Source organism: Leptodactylus fuscus, chromosome 2, assembly GCF_031893055.1.
Source record: "Leptodactylus fuscus isolate aLepFus1 chromosome 2, aLepFus1.hap2, whole genome shotgun sequence".
In the NCBI taxonomy this organism is placed as follows: Eukaryota; Metazoa; Chordata; class Amphibia; order Anura; family Leptodactylidae; genus Leptodactylus; species Leptodactylus fuscus.
Window position 1 is genome coordinate 60,517,353 of NC_134266.1, and position 15,127 is coordinate 60,532,479.

General features: G+C 41.6%; 1 protein-coding gene across 6 annotated transcripts in view; it reads left to right on the forward strand.

Annotated features, from left to right (window-relative positions):
- The window catches only part of SGSM2 (small G protein signaling modulator 2), a 268,214-nt gene that overhangs the window by 39,062 nt on the left and 214,025 nt on the right, over nt 1-15,127 (forward strand). The gene's annotated exons all lie outside the window — the stretch shown is intronic.

Consider the following 15,127-nt stretch of genomic DNA (forward strand, 5'->3'; position numbering starts at 1 on the left):
GGCTCCGGCCTAAGACCTGACAAAATGTAGAGGAGCAGGGTATAATAATGGCAAGTTATTGTCCATTTGCCCCATTATAATCTGAACTCATAATCAGCTGTATCAGAGTCTGTGGTGGGTCATGAGAGTCTGCTGCAGGTGAAGAACAGGAGTATTTGTTGGGAGAACCTCATGAGATTTGTCTTGTGAATATTCTCGAGGTTTGCCTTATAGTTTCATTCAGACCAAGCACATCCAAACTGGAACTGCTATTAAGACCCCAGTGTATAACTATTGCAGGCCAAGGAGAGGTATGTAAATAAACAGACAGTCTTATTGACTTCTCCTGCACTCTGTGATCATCCAACATTGGTCCCTATCCTCTTCAGGTTTCTTTCAGCCCCCTGAATGATGTCAGGAGCTACTGAGTCCTGTAATTGGGGTTATATGAACCATGTGGTCACGGTGTTGGCATGCTCCATGTAACTCCTGAGACCCAGTCATTGACCAATGAGGTCTCTGATGTAATTCATCAAGCTAGAAAAGGCCCAAATAGAACAGGAACATGCTCATAACGTCACCACGGAAATACCCTACAATATACTAGTGGTTTATGGGGGTATACTCCAGCATTTTTTGGAAAATTTGTAAAGCGTCCATCTCTGTTATCCCTGGTGTGTTTGTGTTGTGTTTCTTATTGTATTAGTGAAGGGGCCACTCTGGGGCATTATACTATGTACAGTGCTGCTATGGGACATTATACTGTGTGGGACACTATGGGACATTATTCTGTCACAGGGATATTTGGCATGAACTGGGAGGCTGCACTTTGTGAACATCCCATGGCCCCCTGGAACCATTTATTTGGCCTTGAACATGTAAGCTGATCACAACCTGAACAGCACTGACTTCATATAACTGATATTTAACTATACCTTTCAGTATTAATAAGTCCCATATCAAAAAATGTTTTTGTAGTATTTCTTCTAGGAGATGTGGATTCTCTTAAGTCACAATTGATTTGTCAATGTCTAGAATGTAGTGCAGACTCTAAGAAATCTCCCTGTTCTTATCCATTATCTCCTAAAAGGAGGTTCCCAGAATCCTAGTTTATGACCCCCAAGAAGAGTCACCAATCGGAGTCAGTAGCACTTAGTGTAGTCAGGAATACAGCCAAAGATACTCACTAAAAGGTGATCTGGATGTGACAGACCTAAGAATTAGATGTGAGTATAGCCAGTAAACAGCTGGGATCAAGACTTGGAGTAGAACAATAGGTAGCAGGCAAACTATCCCAAGTGCAAGGCAGCAGCAATATCCAGCAGTTAGGCCTAGGTCAACATCTGGGTACTAACAGGGGTAAAGATTATAGTCACAGCGGACTGGAAGGGCTGTCAGGTAAAGTCAATACCTTAATATGTGGGCAAGGCCAAGCCGGAAGTTACCATAATGAGGAGGAGAACCACGGCAAGCCAGCAGGTTAATGGCTGATATCAGGACTAGATTGAGAAGGCATCCATTTCTTCACCATCCAGTTAGGGCTGTTGGCTAAAACCATAATTGTTTGCTTTGTCTTTGTGTGTGTAAGAAAGGCCAGTGAGTCCTTGTAGACATTAGAGCTGGCTAGGTTCAGTTGTTCAAAGGGTTCTCCAGGGGAGGAAATTATACAAAGTAATATCTATGTCTACTGCCCCATTGCTCTCCTACAATGGCTCACCACCAGTGTTTATTTGCCTACCTGTAATAGTGACATCACATGGACAACATGGACAATCTCTGAATGGTGTTTAACAGAGGTCAACAAATGGCAGCCTTACTTCACAGTGAATGAATGAGCTGCAGTTACAGTGGATTATATTGTGATACATAGTATAGTCTTGATAAAGGATGTCTCTGTGACTTTTGGACCACTTTTTTCCTTCAGTGCCATACAGGGAAGTGGTAGTTGAAAGGCCCCCCTAAACATTTGCTGACCTAATTTTGCCCACTGATTTCCCATGGATTGGCCTACTCTTTAAGATGGGAGGGTTAGTACAATAGCGGCAAGTAGGCAGCTGTTGTAGGTAGGCACCTTAGGACTTTTCACCAATTCCACCAACTTCCAACTGTATCCACTTTATAGTAGGTGTTTTTTTTTCTCTAGCCCCTACTATTCCTGAGCAATCAGTGCAGTTAGTTTTGGCAGTGGCGGATCCAGGCTTTGCGGGGCCCTGGGCAATTGACTGTGGCGGGGCCCTACTTACAAAAACCCGACATGTAGGTTTTTTCTGTCCGCTTGAAAAGTCGGACATATTTAGGACAGGCACGGAGTGTAAAACAATGCACCCGATGTCCATTTAAAGGGGCTCTATCAGCAAAATTATGCTAATAGACCCCACATATGCGTGAATAGCCTTATATATAGGCTATTTTACTTAATGGCAGTTTGCAAGCGTGCAGTACGCTTGTGTAGTTCTACGGGGACTGGCAAGTGAGCCTGTGCAGTAGTGCTCCGGAGGGAAGCGCTACTACGCAGGCGCGAGATTTGAAGACCTCAAGCCGGAAGAAGACCAATAGGAAGCCGGCAGAAGAGACGGGACCAGAGGGCGTCGCTCCAAGAAGACAGAAGAGGCAGGCGTGCCCGAAGATGACGTAGCATCGTGCATCCCCGCCCCCGGTGCACGTTCAGGTACAATTAGCATATATGTTTTAATGCTTTTATTTAAAAATGGGACCGGGGTTTAATATAACATTTACGGGGCCTGAATGGTCTTTTTAAAGGCTATTCACGCATATGTGGGGTCTATTAGCATGATTTTGCTGATAGAGCCCCTTTAAATGAATGGAGAATGTCATGGACACAGCTAGTGTCCGCTGCTAATGTCCGTGCAAGACATTAGCAGCGGACACTGACGGTAGTGTGAACGCCCCCTACGATACTCCATGTGCCTCATATTAATAGCAATTAACCCCATCATGTCCCTCACATTAACCCCCTGTGTGCCTCACATAAGAGTTACTGATATGTTAGAAACATGGAGGTAATAATGAAGTATCTCCATGATTAGTACCCCATATATCTCACACATCAGTAACCCTTATGGTGAAGTGCACAGGGGTTAATGTGAGGGACATGATGGGGTTAACTGCTATTAATATGAGGCACATGGAGTTACCAAAACTAAATGAATAACTCCAAGTGCCTGACATTAATAGGAATAGTAACCCCCCTCCAGCCTGTACCTGCGTGTGCTTTCTTTCACTTTGCTGAACTTCTCCCTCTCGTGTGTAAGATGCAGGACGGCAGGGATCTTCTGTAGAGCGATAATCTCCGCCTCCTCGGCTCTCCTCACCCTCTCATTGGTTGACAGAGGGCAGCCAGAGAAGGGGGGTGAGGAGGGAGCGTCCTCTATCAGTAGCTGCAGCTCCCTGGCTGGCTGCTCTCTATTAGCCGATGCTGCAGGTACTCAGTGTGCTTCCGACATATACTTCCTAATAGGGAAAGTATATGTCTGAAGCACACTGTGTGCAGGGAGCTGCAGCTACTGATAGAGGACCGACAGGGGGCCCCTGCAAGTGACAATTGCCCTGCCGACCGACCCAAGTTTTGTTAGGTACGGGCTAGGCGCGGGGCCCCGGGCGATTGCCCGGCTCGCCCGGCCCTGGATCCGCCCCTGAGTTTTGGTACTTGATAAGATAATTAGGCTTTCTACTGATAAGTAGATGGTTTAGGTTCAGAACAGACAAGGGGGTGTAATTCTAAGCTCTAATCAGAGACGGACAGAATTAGATTTCAGAATCACTCAGGCTTGTGTACTCACACAGGCTAGGACAGCAGTGATGGCGCTTAGGTTTATCTACTATAACCGGTTTTACTATTATTGGCCGTATGGTTTTGCAGGTTTACCTGTGTGTGCCCAATAACCAGTAAACAATCTATAAGCAATAAATGTAAGAGCACATACCAGCAGTCTGGTGTGAGACTACTGCCACATTATGTGCCTATACCCTTAGCACATAACATAGTCTGCAGCAATTATAATGTTTAGTGTCAGCAATGTAATTACAAGGAGACACGTATAGAGTAGTAAAACAATTAGACTGATGCCTTACATGGCTCAGATCCTACTTTCTTAATGTACATTTGGTATTTCTCGACAACTACATAATGACTCACCTAATAATAACAACGTAGCTAGAAGGTACATGAAAGTGGAAGATAATGAGCAGGGACTTCAGATTAACATGATCTCAATGATTGGACTGACGTAAGGTCTGTCTTTGTAATATTGGTTCAGCATGGCAATGCTATGTATACATATCAAGATATTATCCATTGCTGGATTAGGCTAGGAGTACACCCACACATCCTTGACTTCTGAATACTAAAACATAATTTTTAATTCAATTAATATAGGGAAAAATAGTGTAGTACAGTGTAAGCCAGAAAAATCTTACAAATGCCTGAAGAAGGAGCCTGTGTGCTTTGAAAGCTTGAAAATTTATTTTTTCTAATTAGTAAAGGTATCATACCTACAATACATTTGTCTTTTTAACACAAAAAGTATCAAATATTGCTCCATGGTACGTCCAGTCCAGGCAAAAAACACTGCAGTGCAACAAGAGAAATTGTTGGTTTAGCAGTATGGAGTGAAATAAAGGAGATGAAGGCTTAAAGGGGTTGACGCTGTCCCTAAAAACATTATTATCAAACAAACGGCAAGATAATTCCAGGATCTTTATAAAACAAGGCTTACCAAACCAATCCTTCAAAACTCCCACTGTGATGATTTGTGGGTCTCCTTTTGGTCTCTAATTCCTAGTTGGTGATTGGCTGCAGTGATCACAGGTATAGATAGCGGCGTCCTAGCCATGGGTTAAAAACCACCACAACACAGGCCAATCAAAAAAGTAGATTTGAGCTATAAATTACATAAGTTTCTAAAATAAAATATAGTAAACCTAAGCCCCACCTCCAGCACTATGTGGGGCGTAAATGCCCGAAAAGTGTCAGGTTTAAAGGGGACCTGTCAAGTCAATTTGGTATAACAAACTACCCACAGATCCTTATAAATTTGGGAGTTTTAGTGTCCAATCCTTTCTATTTACCTAGGGAAGAGTCTTTAAGTCTTATCAGACTCATCTGGTGCTCCTGGCACCTGTGTGTTGTTTTTTTTTTTTTTTCTTAAATGTAGATTATGAGCCCCATATAGGGATCACAATGTACTTTTTTTTTCTCCTATCAGTATGTCTTTGTAGAATGGGAGGAAATCCACACAATCACAGGGAAAATATACAAACTCCTTGTAGATGTTGCTCCTGGCAGGCTTCGAACCAAGGACTCCAGCACTGCAAGGCTGCAGTGCTAACCACTGAGCCACCGTGTTGCCCCGCCTGCGTGGTTCTTGAGTTAAGCTGAGGACATACACCTTGGCTTCCCTCTGCAAGTGCCAGAGCTATGAGGCATGTGCACTGAAGCTATGGTGTACTCCTCTGTCTTCAGTGAAGACCATCAACGACGCATGGAGTGCTGCGGCAGGGTGAATATAAAGCTTTTTTATTGTCGGCACATATGACTTCACAACAGGATGATTTGGGACATTATACCCCTGGTCTATAAGGACCTGTGGGTGGTTTAGTGTCCTAAATCGCCCTGACAGGTTCCCTGTAAGTTTACTAAGTTTCCTTTGACTGTCTAGGAACTTTATAAATGGCAGTGCAGTAAACCGTATTGTACTATGCTTTTGTTCATCTTCATGTATAAATGATGAGTCTACTGAATTACAGGAGTTGTAATGGAGAAGAATCATAGAATTGATTTTTCACGTTAAAGACTTATAAGACTTTGCATGTACTGTAATTGGAGTGATGCTACTGAAGACTGTTCTGTAATTGGGAATGTGTGCAACAGACAATGTAAACCATCCCTATATACTGGTATGTATGTTATGATATCATATGTTATTACTGATCTCATTTAGTAGGACTTAAGATAAATCTTTAACTAGGGTATGAGGAAAATATCTAATGATATATTCAGCATGGCTACATCTTTGTACTAAGTATTAATTTCCAGGATTATTTGAGCATGGAGTCCATTCTGTATGTATTTTTGTTATAGAAATTAACATTTGACATGAGATAAGACCATTTTGCGTCTATCAGTTATTTGAGGAAAACATTAAATGTGGAGTCTCAAGAGAGTGACAAACGCAGAAGATTCCCAATCTTTTTAATGTCAGCTAATGACAGCTTTACCTAGTTAATGAATTCTATCTGATTCCTGTCTGTCCCGGCTTTATATCTTGCCGATGTCTGTTCTGCAGCCTTTGGGCATGAAGAAATAAAAAGAAATAACTCATTAGCATTATCCGAAGGATGCTGAAATTAAGTTATGCATGGAAACCAGCCCAGCCTCCCTCTCCGGAATGGGAACGCTACCAAAACTGCTATCAAAACCTGGTCCACCTACACAGCATCCACTGGGACCTGTAGAAACTTTCCGACTGGATTTTCCTTCTTAGATGCACCCACTCACTCACCAAAAGAGGTCATCTTCAGCTAAAATATGTAAAATATGAGCGGCAATGTAACTATTATCCATGTATATTTTCACAGACACAACTATTTCCATATTGCAGGCAGTAATTCTAACCAAAGCCATAAAGGGTTGGCCACCAGAATTTCTCAAATAGGTCTACTCAAATGCAAATCTTCATTTGGTGCCCAACCTAATATGTAGTCCAGTTACAGAGGTCATCCTTTAGGCTAAGGTTATAGACACAATTTACAGCAATCCCTAACAACCTTATTTGGGGATAATAATTCTATTTCTTGTATTCTACGGTTTTTATTTTCCAAAACCCCGAAATGTGGAAATACACCATAATTCTTTAGGTTCCAGAGAGCAGTCAATCTTTTAAGGAATTATTATTATTTTGCTAACCATAAGTTAAATTTCTAAGAGTTGTGAACCTTAAATTTGTTGTGTTGCAATGACACCCACCAATTATAATTATCATTACTAGATATGGAAAGTACTCTGAAAATAAACACTAATTCCTCCAGATCTTGTTTCATATGGGCATCTCATGATCTGGCACCATATGACCAGGACGGATCAGATGTCTCCACAGAGGTCTATAATTAAAATCTGACATATCTATCTTTGTCTTTGGACAGCACAAAGAACTTTCTAATGATCTCGTTACTCCTAGGCTAGTGACAGTGACAAGGAGACATCCACTACGTCTGGAGGAGAGAAAGTCTCACCAATATAGAAGGGGATTCTTTACAGTAAGAACAGCGAGGCTCTGGAACTCTCTGCCCCAGGAAGTGGTGATGGCGGATTCATTAAACAAGTTCAGAGAGGGCCTGGATGCCTTTCTCAAATAGAACAATATTACAGATTATGGGTTCTAGATTCTGTTAAGGACACGTTGATCCAGGGTTTTATACTGACTGCTAGATTGAAGTCTGGAAGGAATTTTTTCCCCTGAAATGGGGCAATTGGCATAAGCCTCATGGGTTCTTTTGCCTTCATCTGGATCAACACTGTACAGTAGGGTTATAGATTGGACTTGATGGACCGGTGTCTTTATTCAACCTCATCTACTATGATACTATAGTACTGGTCTGTCCCTTTGGGCCATTTGACCCACTCTGTCTCCAGCAGCCAGATACCTCCAGAACCTCTGTCCCTTCTATAGTTCACTCCTCTGCATATTTATATTACTATACCTGAAAGATTTTGTCAGAGGACAGCCCTAAGAATTCATTTTGGGACGCTGTGTCCTATTTAAACTATTAGTGATAATTCTACACCGTGTGAGAGAGACCATCTACTAAGTGGGTATACATATGGTACATGTATTTATAAGCCGTGACAACCTACAAAATTGTTTTCACAGCGTGTCTGAGCCACTTACCTTCAACACTGTGCTCAATAAATTATGTGATTGACAATAATAATCACAACGGCGCGAGTTTTTACGTTGATTGTGCGTAAATTGCTAGACACTTGCCGTGCAGCTGGCTTACGTCTCGGAGATATTTTGTTTACTTGCACTTACAGTTGCCAAATAGAAGAGAAAAGTAATAAAGATAACATTTATAGGACATCATGTGCTGTAAGCTGGTGTTACTCTTCTCATAGACTAATATTATTCTGTTTCTGTAGTTTGCAGAACTTTTAAGTTTAACCATTTCATGACCAGACACATTTTTGCGGTTTTTTCGGGACATGCACTTTTGTATAACTTTTTTATAACAATCTAAGTTGTTCAGATCATTTGTTCGGTCATACACCGGGCTTTATTTCTATTTTTGAATGTTTTTTTTCATATAATCTAGATAAATGTAGATAGTAAACAGGAGGAAAACATCTTTCTGTTTCCTGTTTTTCTTAGTTTTTTATTTTTTCCCCCTCTCCATTACGGAGGTTTTATGTAGGTGACATAGTTTTGTGTCGCCAAGGGTGTGGCTAAAATCTGTGATGTGGACATGGTGATGTTGTTTATAAGTTTTGGTTTTTTTTGTTACACTTTGACAATAAGTGTGCCACTATAAGGGCATAATAGACCTTTGGGGGTATTTTAAACATTTTTTTTTTTTTCTGAATTCCCATGAGGAACTCAGGCTCCTAAGCTATACTGCAGGACTGATATGAGTCCTCTAGGCCCCAGTAGCTCCTGCAGTTCCTTGCCCCGTAGATCACATAGCATTTTAGTGGCTTCCATAACTTATTGAGCACAGGTTATGCAGCAGTCGGGAAGGCAGAGACAGTAATAAGCAATCCCTGGCGTTTCTCTGGGGTGGCAGGCTGTTATTACCGGCTCTGCTTTCCCGACTGCTGTATACACAGTACTCAATGAGCTATGGAAGCTTCAATAAAAGTGTGATCATGTAGCTGCATGGTCTAATTCAGCTACTTAACTAGTTAATTGACTGTCCGGACATATATATTCAACGGGTGGTAGACAAGGCGGGTTGAACAGCACGGCCGGCGCTCAGATTTCATCTGTGTGCCGCCCATACACTGTCCATGCCTCCATGGCCCCTTTCATTCAATAAGTAGGAGCCATGGAAGCATGCCCACAAAATTGTACAGAAATAGGACCTATGCCATATTTTGTGGCCTGGATTATTGGCCAGCACAAGGGACCATGTTTCAGAATCAAAACAAGGATCCTACTGGTTTGCAAATATTAACACCTGCAGCACAAAGAACACATCTTTTTATTTTTTTTGCAGAAACTGGATGGAATTGTGTCATAATTGTTCACTTATATATTGATGCAGATGAAATATATCCTTTGTATTCAAAAGAGCAAAAAAATGAACAAAAATGAAAATGTGTTATGAAAAGCGTCATGCAAGTATTAATGCCTTGTAAGGCTGCCAGTGTTACTTGGATAGTTTGCAGATAAAACTGTGGCATCTTTTTTTACATTAATTATTTAGCTAATGGAGTGTTACTACAGTATGCGTGATCTGTTCATCTGGAACCAACCAAAGTTTTGGCAGATCAGCCGTGTTCATGTGTTAAGTTGTTCATCTTCTGTTTTGCCTTATGTAAGAAAACACTTTAGTGACGTGAAATATTTATTGTCTTCATGCTATATACTCTACATTTGGCTATACCGGAATATCTGCACGGTGATGGTCATGGTGATTGTTCATAAGCCTGCAATGGTCTAGAAGTAGCATATTATGGCACCTGTAGGGTCAATGGAGGGTGTCCTTCTCAGATTAGCCATATCCGCCTGAAAATCAATGGTGGGAATGTTGATTCAGGTGCCCATCCAACAAATGGAGTTACATGTTACAGACCACTGATATGAATATATAAGGCATAAGTGTTCCTGTGTTTGATATTTTTGAGTGCCCCCGCAATAAGCTTTTCATCACACTAAGGGAGCCTTCACACTCCGCTCATTGGGACACGTAAACACGTGTCAAAGTGACCGCTGTAAAACACAATCCCATAGACTTCAATGTTAGCCGGTCTTTAAAAGCCTCCCATTGATTTCAATGTGTAGTGCACGTAAGAGCGGCACACATTGAAGTCTATGGGATTGTGTGTTACAGTGGTCACTTTGACACGTGTTTACCTGTCTCAATGAGTGGAGCGTAAACTCCGTGTGAAGGCTCCCTAATAGTATGAAACGGGGTAACACAGTGGCTCAGTGATTAGCATTGCAGCGCTGGAGTCCTGGGTTTTAATCCTGCCAGGAACAACATTTGCAAGGAGTGTGTATGTTGTATGCTATAGAATGGTATAGGGAGAGTTGCCTTGCATAAGCCTAATTTTACTTCAGCTTCTTTTAAAGGGGTTTTGCAGTAAGGAAATCTATCCCCTAACCACCTGAAAGTCAAACATTGCAGTCCTGGTAGCCCCATAAGATTGAATGGGGTGCTGGTCACGCAAGTGCATTGGTGCTCCATTCACAATGAGAAAGCTTGGGGGACGTCCAGTCCTGTGTTCTACTGATCCCTTGGTGACCTATCGGGTGGACCCCCACTGATCCAACATCATTATATTCGCTTTTCAGTCTGTTGTTCAGATCCTATAACTGATCAGATCAATGGACTTCAAAGAACTTAATATGCCAACTTAGACATAAACTTAACATTAATCGGCTGCCAGGGAGCTGTAACACAAGAAGAGTTGGGTCTGGCAGGAATTGTCTTTTCCTTGTATAAGCAGCTAAAGCCAGTGGATGAGAACTAGAACTGTGTCCATAATGTAAAGAGCCATTTTGGGGCCACAATAAGAGTGCATAAGGCTTTTTCTGTACTAACTTGTGTCTCTGATTTAATAAGTGACGTACATCATGGAATATTTAATTCAGTATTCTCAACTAGAAGTAGAATATCTTCACAAATTTTGAGTCCATTGGATCCATTACAGTAGTAATGGAGGCCGATAGATCCAAAAGGAAGGCGCAGTACTGGCTCCAAGCACTTCTGGGGCTCTACCGCAGTCTTTACACTACACAGAGGATTATACGGGCCATTCACATCCCGTGTCAATCAGTTACTATAGAACTGAAAAGTAGGACAAACCACGCTTCTATGTCCTATGGAAAAAGGACAGAAACTATTCTGTTTTATTTATCAGTGACTCCATATAAACGCATGGTCATCAGTTTCAATCCTCTCTCCTCTGATTTTCACATTATTTTTTCGGAATCCGCAAAACCGATCAGCTAAAATGATGAACAAAACGTGAAGTGATCGCCCCCTAGAGCGCAGTTTCCATGTTTGGATGTATTTTAGATAGAGTAATGGCGAGCTACGTTCCCGCACACAGCACTTTATCTTTTCTCTTACTTACTCTTCACACCAACCTTCCTCTCTAAGTCTTGGTTATAAGGCTGAGGAGTTAATGAGGTAGCTGTAGTTTCTAGTAATGGGTGGTATTTATCACATATTTTGGCTTTCACAGAATTTTAGCAGCTATTGGTTCCATGAAGAAGGGTGAAAGCAGCACTTTAATATGTACTGATGTATTGGCCGGGGCTTACGTACGCCATTGTTGTCATGGGAACAACATGCTCTGACAAATTGCTTTCATTAACAGATCTGCTGATAGTGTGATCCTTCATTCACAATTAGCGAGCAATGCAAAAACTACCGTCAACTTACCGTACCTTACCCGAATCCCCAAACTCTGAATATCGCCCGCTACATGCCAGTAGATATATTTACAATATACTGAACATTTCTAGGGATACTGTAGGGTTGGGATTCTAAGGTTAGGCTTTATAATGTAGTTTAAAGAACACTTTATGTTATTAAAGGGGATGTCCTCATATTAAAGGGATATTGTTTAGCATTTTATGGACAGGCCATAAATATTTGATAAGTGAGGATTTGACTTCTTCTGCCTGCATCAATCAGCTATATAAGGCCACTTCCACTCACCGGGCCATGCCCAATAAGGGGCTGGAAGCAGATAGCGCCAGTCACTGTATAGTGGCCAGGTACAGGTACTGCATCTCAACTGCCTTTTATTGTCCATGGGAGCTTCAGCGGCATACAGAGTGCACTGTTCTCTTAATTACATTCTGGAGAATAGATTTGCATATTGTTTTACCCAGAATCCCTAGAAGGAATGACTTGTAAGTCTCCGTACTGCCTATGTAGGCACACAGTCTCCCTGATGTGTACGATTATCCCCTGACCCTGGTCTATAGTCTCTCACTCTGCCAAATCCGTATCCCTGCACTATGCTGAGGAGGCCCAAAAGGCCAAAACAGCGCTGTCCATAGCTGGGAATCTGTTCATTTTGGAATAGAAATACTAATTTGGCAATTAAATCCACATCATAATAGTAGACTTTTTAACTGAGTCATGCATGATGTTAAGGATGCTGCCCTCTAGAGGGCGGCATACAGAGTACACTGTTCTCCTAATTACATCCTGGAGAATAGATTTGCATATTTTATACAGGCTATGTAATACTTGATTCGGAAGAAACCCTGCATAGATGATCGGTTTGGGGGTCAATGGTCAGCCCTCTTCATTGATGAGATATTTATGGCCTATCTGAAGGATTAGCATAAATTCCTAAAACCTGAACAACCCCTTTAAATATTTTTTTTTTATATGACCCCAAGCATAACAATTATTACAGTTGGAATCAATTACTAAATATTATTGTTATATATTTTTATGGTGTTCCCTGATGTTCCTTTAATTTTTGCTCGTAATTTCTACCAAATTTTTCCAGTGTTAAGCATAGCTCCACTGCCCATACCCCCATTCATGGAAGGCAGAGTGTTTCCTGTTACTGTGTAGACCAGACAGTAATAATAAGGCCATTACAAGCGGCTACTTCTCACTGGGGACTACCTCCGAAAACCACAATGAAATGGTCACTGGATTAAATTATACAATATTTTCTCCTGTAATTTATGTCCAGTAGCTATTAAACTGCATGATAAAAAACTATTGTATAATGTATAATGGTATAAATTTCATCTAACATGTGATAGGGATATTTTATACGATTAACAGAAAACAGAAAATCTTTTCCTGGAAATGAATATACTCGGGGGAGAAATAAATAGTCCAGCGTTCGTGGCCATCTATGACTCAACGTAATGTACCGGGCCCAGTCTCAGACACCAGGGGCTGCCACTACTCTTAAAATGACTAACTAAACGGAAATACAGTGCCAACGCATAGTCCTTACTATTTCTTCTTCTTTTGGCATTTTTAGACACCATTTCAAGGTCATTTCAAATAATTTAGTATTTCATTGATATTGGTTTCAATACAAAGATGTTATGTCCTTGGGGCAACATGGTGGTTCAGTGGTTAGCATTGCAGCGCTGGAGTCCTGGGTTTGAATCCCGCCAGGAACAACATCTGCAAGGAGTTTGTATGTTCTCCCCGTGTTTGCATGGATTTTCTCCCATACTCCAAAGACATACTGATAGGGAAAAAAATGTACATTGTGATCCCTATATGGGGCTCACAATCTACATAAAAAAAAAAAGTTATGTCCCTGAAAAATACTGTGCTGTTTTTTTGTTTGTTACACAATACACCTTTAGCAGCCTTTTGAGAAGCACACAGCCCCACATCATCTCATTTCAACTGAAATACTTGAGCGAAGACATCAAGTACATCTATTGCTTCTCTCTATTTACTAGATTTCTCTTTGATACAAACATCTTGAAATGAGAGTCATCCATCCGTATTAAGGTGCCCAGGCACATAAAAACAAGATTGGCTGAACTTGCATGAAAGACCAGACTTATTTGTATTAGGGGATGCCAGCTCTTCCCTAACAGATGATGTTGGCATATGGATTGGGCATGTTGAATTTTGCATGCCCAATCTGTTTGACAGGACAGAGACAGCAAGTTTTTGGTAGACACTAAAGCCTTTTTTTTTTTTTACCAAAGAAGTGTATGCAGTTTTTAATTGCTTTAATGAGTAGTTACTATTAGAGATGAGCGAACACTGTTCGGATCAGCCGATCCGAACAGCACGCTTCCATAAAAATGAATGGAAGCACCTGGCACGAAGACTTTGCCGGTTGTCGGCCGCTTAACCACCGCGTGCCGGCCGCTTCCATTCATTTCTATGGGAGCGTGCTGTGAGCGTGCTGTTCGGAACGGCTGTTCTGAACAGTGTTCGCTCATCTCTAGTTACTATACATTTTACCTGTATGGTAATGACCATTAAATTGACAACCTTTTGTTCTCTGCCATAACTATAGGGATTGCAGTGGTCACAGCTGTGACTGGGTCCACAAGGCTAGGGGGCTCTACAGGTCATCTTCACCATACTAGGGATGGATACTTTTTGATCTATTTCTTTCAGCTTTCCTTTGATGGCTGGCCGTCTGTTCATCTTCAATTTATTCCTCCTGCCCGCTGGTCCACTGAAGTAAGAATATTCATGATACACAGCCTTCCATTGTCAGGAATATGAAATGGCAAAAAAATAGCATTTGATCAGCAGCATATAGTAGTGAGGGGAGGCTGTGTATCAGTGCCCATTATTTCAATCTTTGATCTGGTATACTTGCCAAGAATAAGTGTTAGGGGGCGTTCACACTACCGTCAGTGTCCGACAGGTAGTGTCCACTCCTAGTGTCCGTTCAAAATCTTGCACGGACATTAGGAGCGGACACTAGCTATGTCCGTGACACTTGTCATTCATTTAAATGGCGATCGGGTGCGTTCTTTTGCACTCCGTGCCTGTCCTTCACTGTCCGCTTGTAAAGATGTCTGACTTTTCAAGCAGACAGAAAAACCCGACATGTAGGTTTTTTCTGTCCGCTTGAAAAGTCGGACATCTTTACAAGCGGACAGTGAAGGACAGACACGGAGTGCAAAAGAACGCACCCGATCGCCATTTAAATGAATGACAAGTGTCACGGACACAGCTAGTGTCCACTCCTAATGTCCGTGCCAGATTTTGAACGGACACTAGGAGTGGACACTACCTGTCGGACACTGACGGTAGTGTGAACGCCCCCTTACTCATAACTATAATGAAAAAATCCACATAGCGACAAAGCACAGGAGAGACGTGCTTTTACATAAAGTGTATGGCCAACTCTTTCCGTTTTCCTGCTCACAGGGTCTTTTTGTTTTTACCCCTTTTACTGTTTCATTCTTTTTTTCTGTTTTCATATTTCTCACAA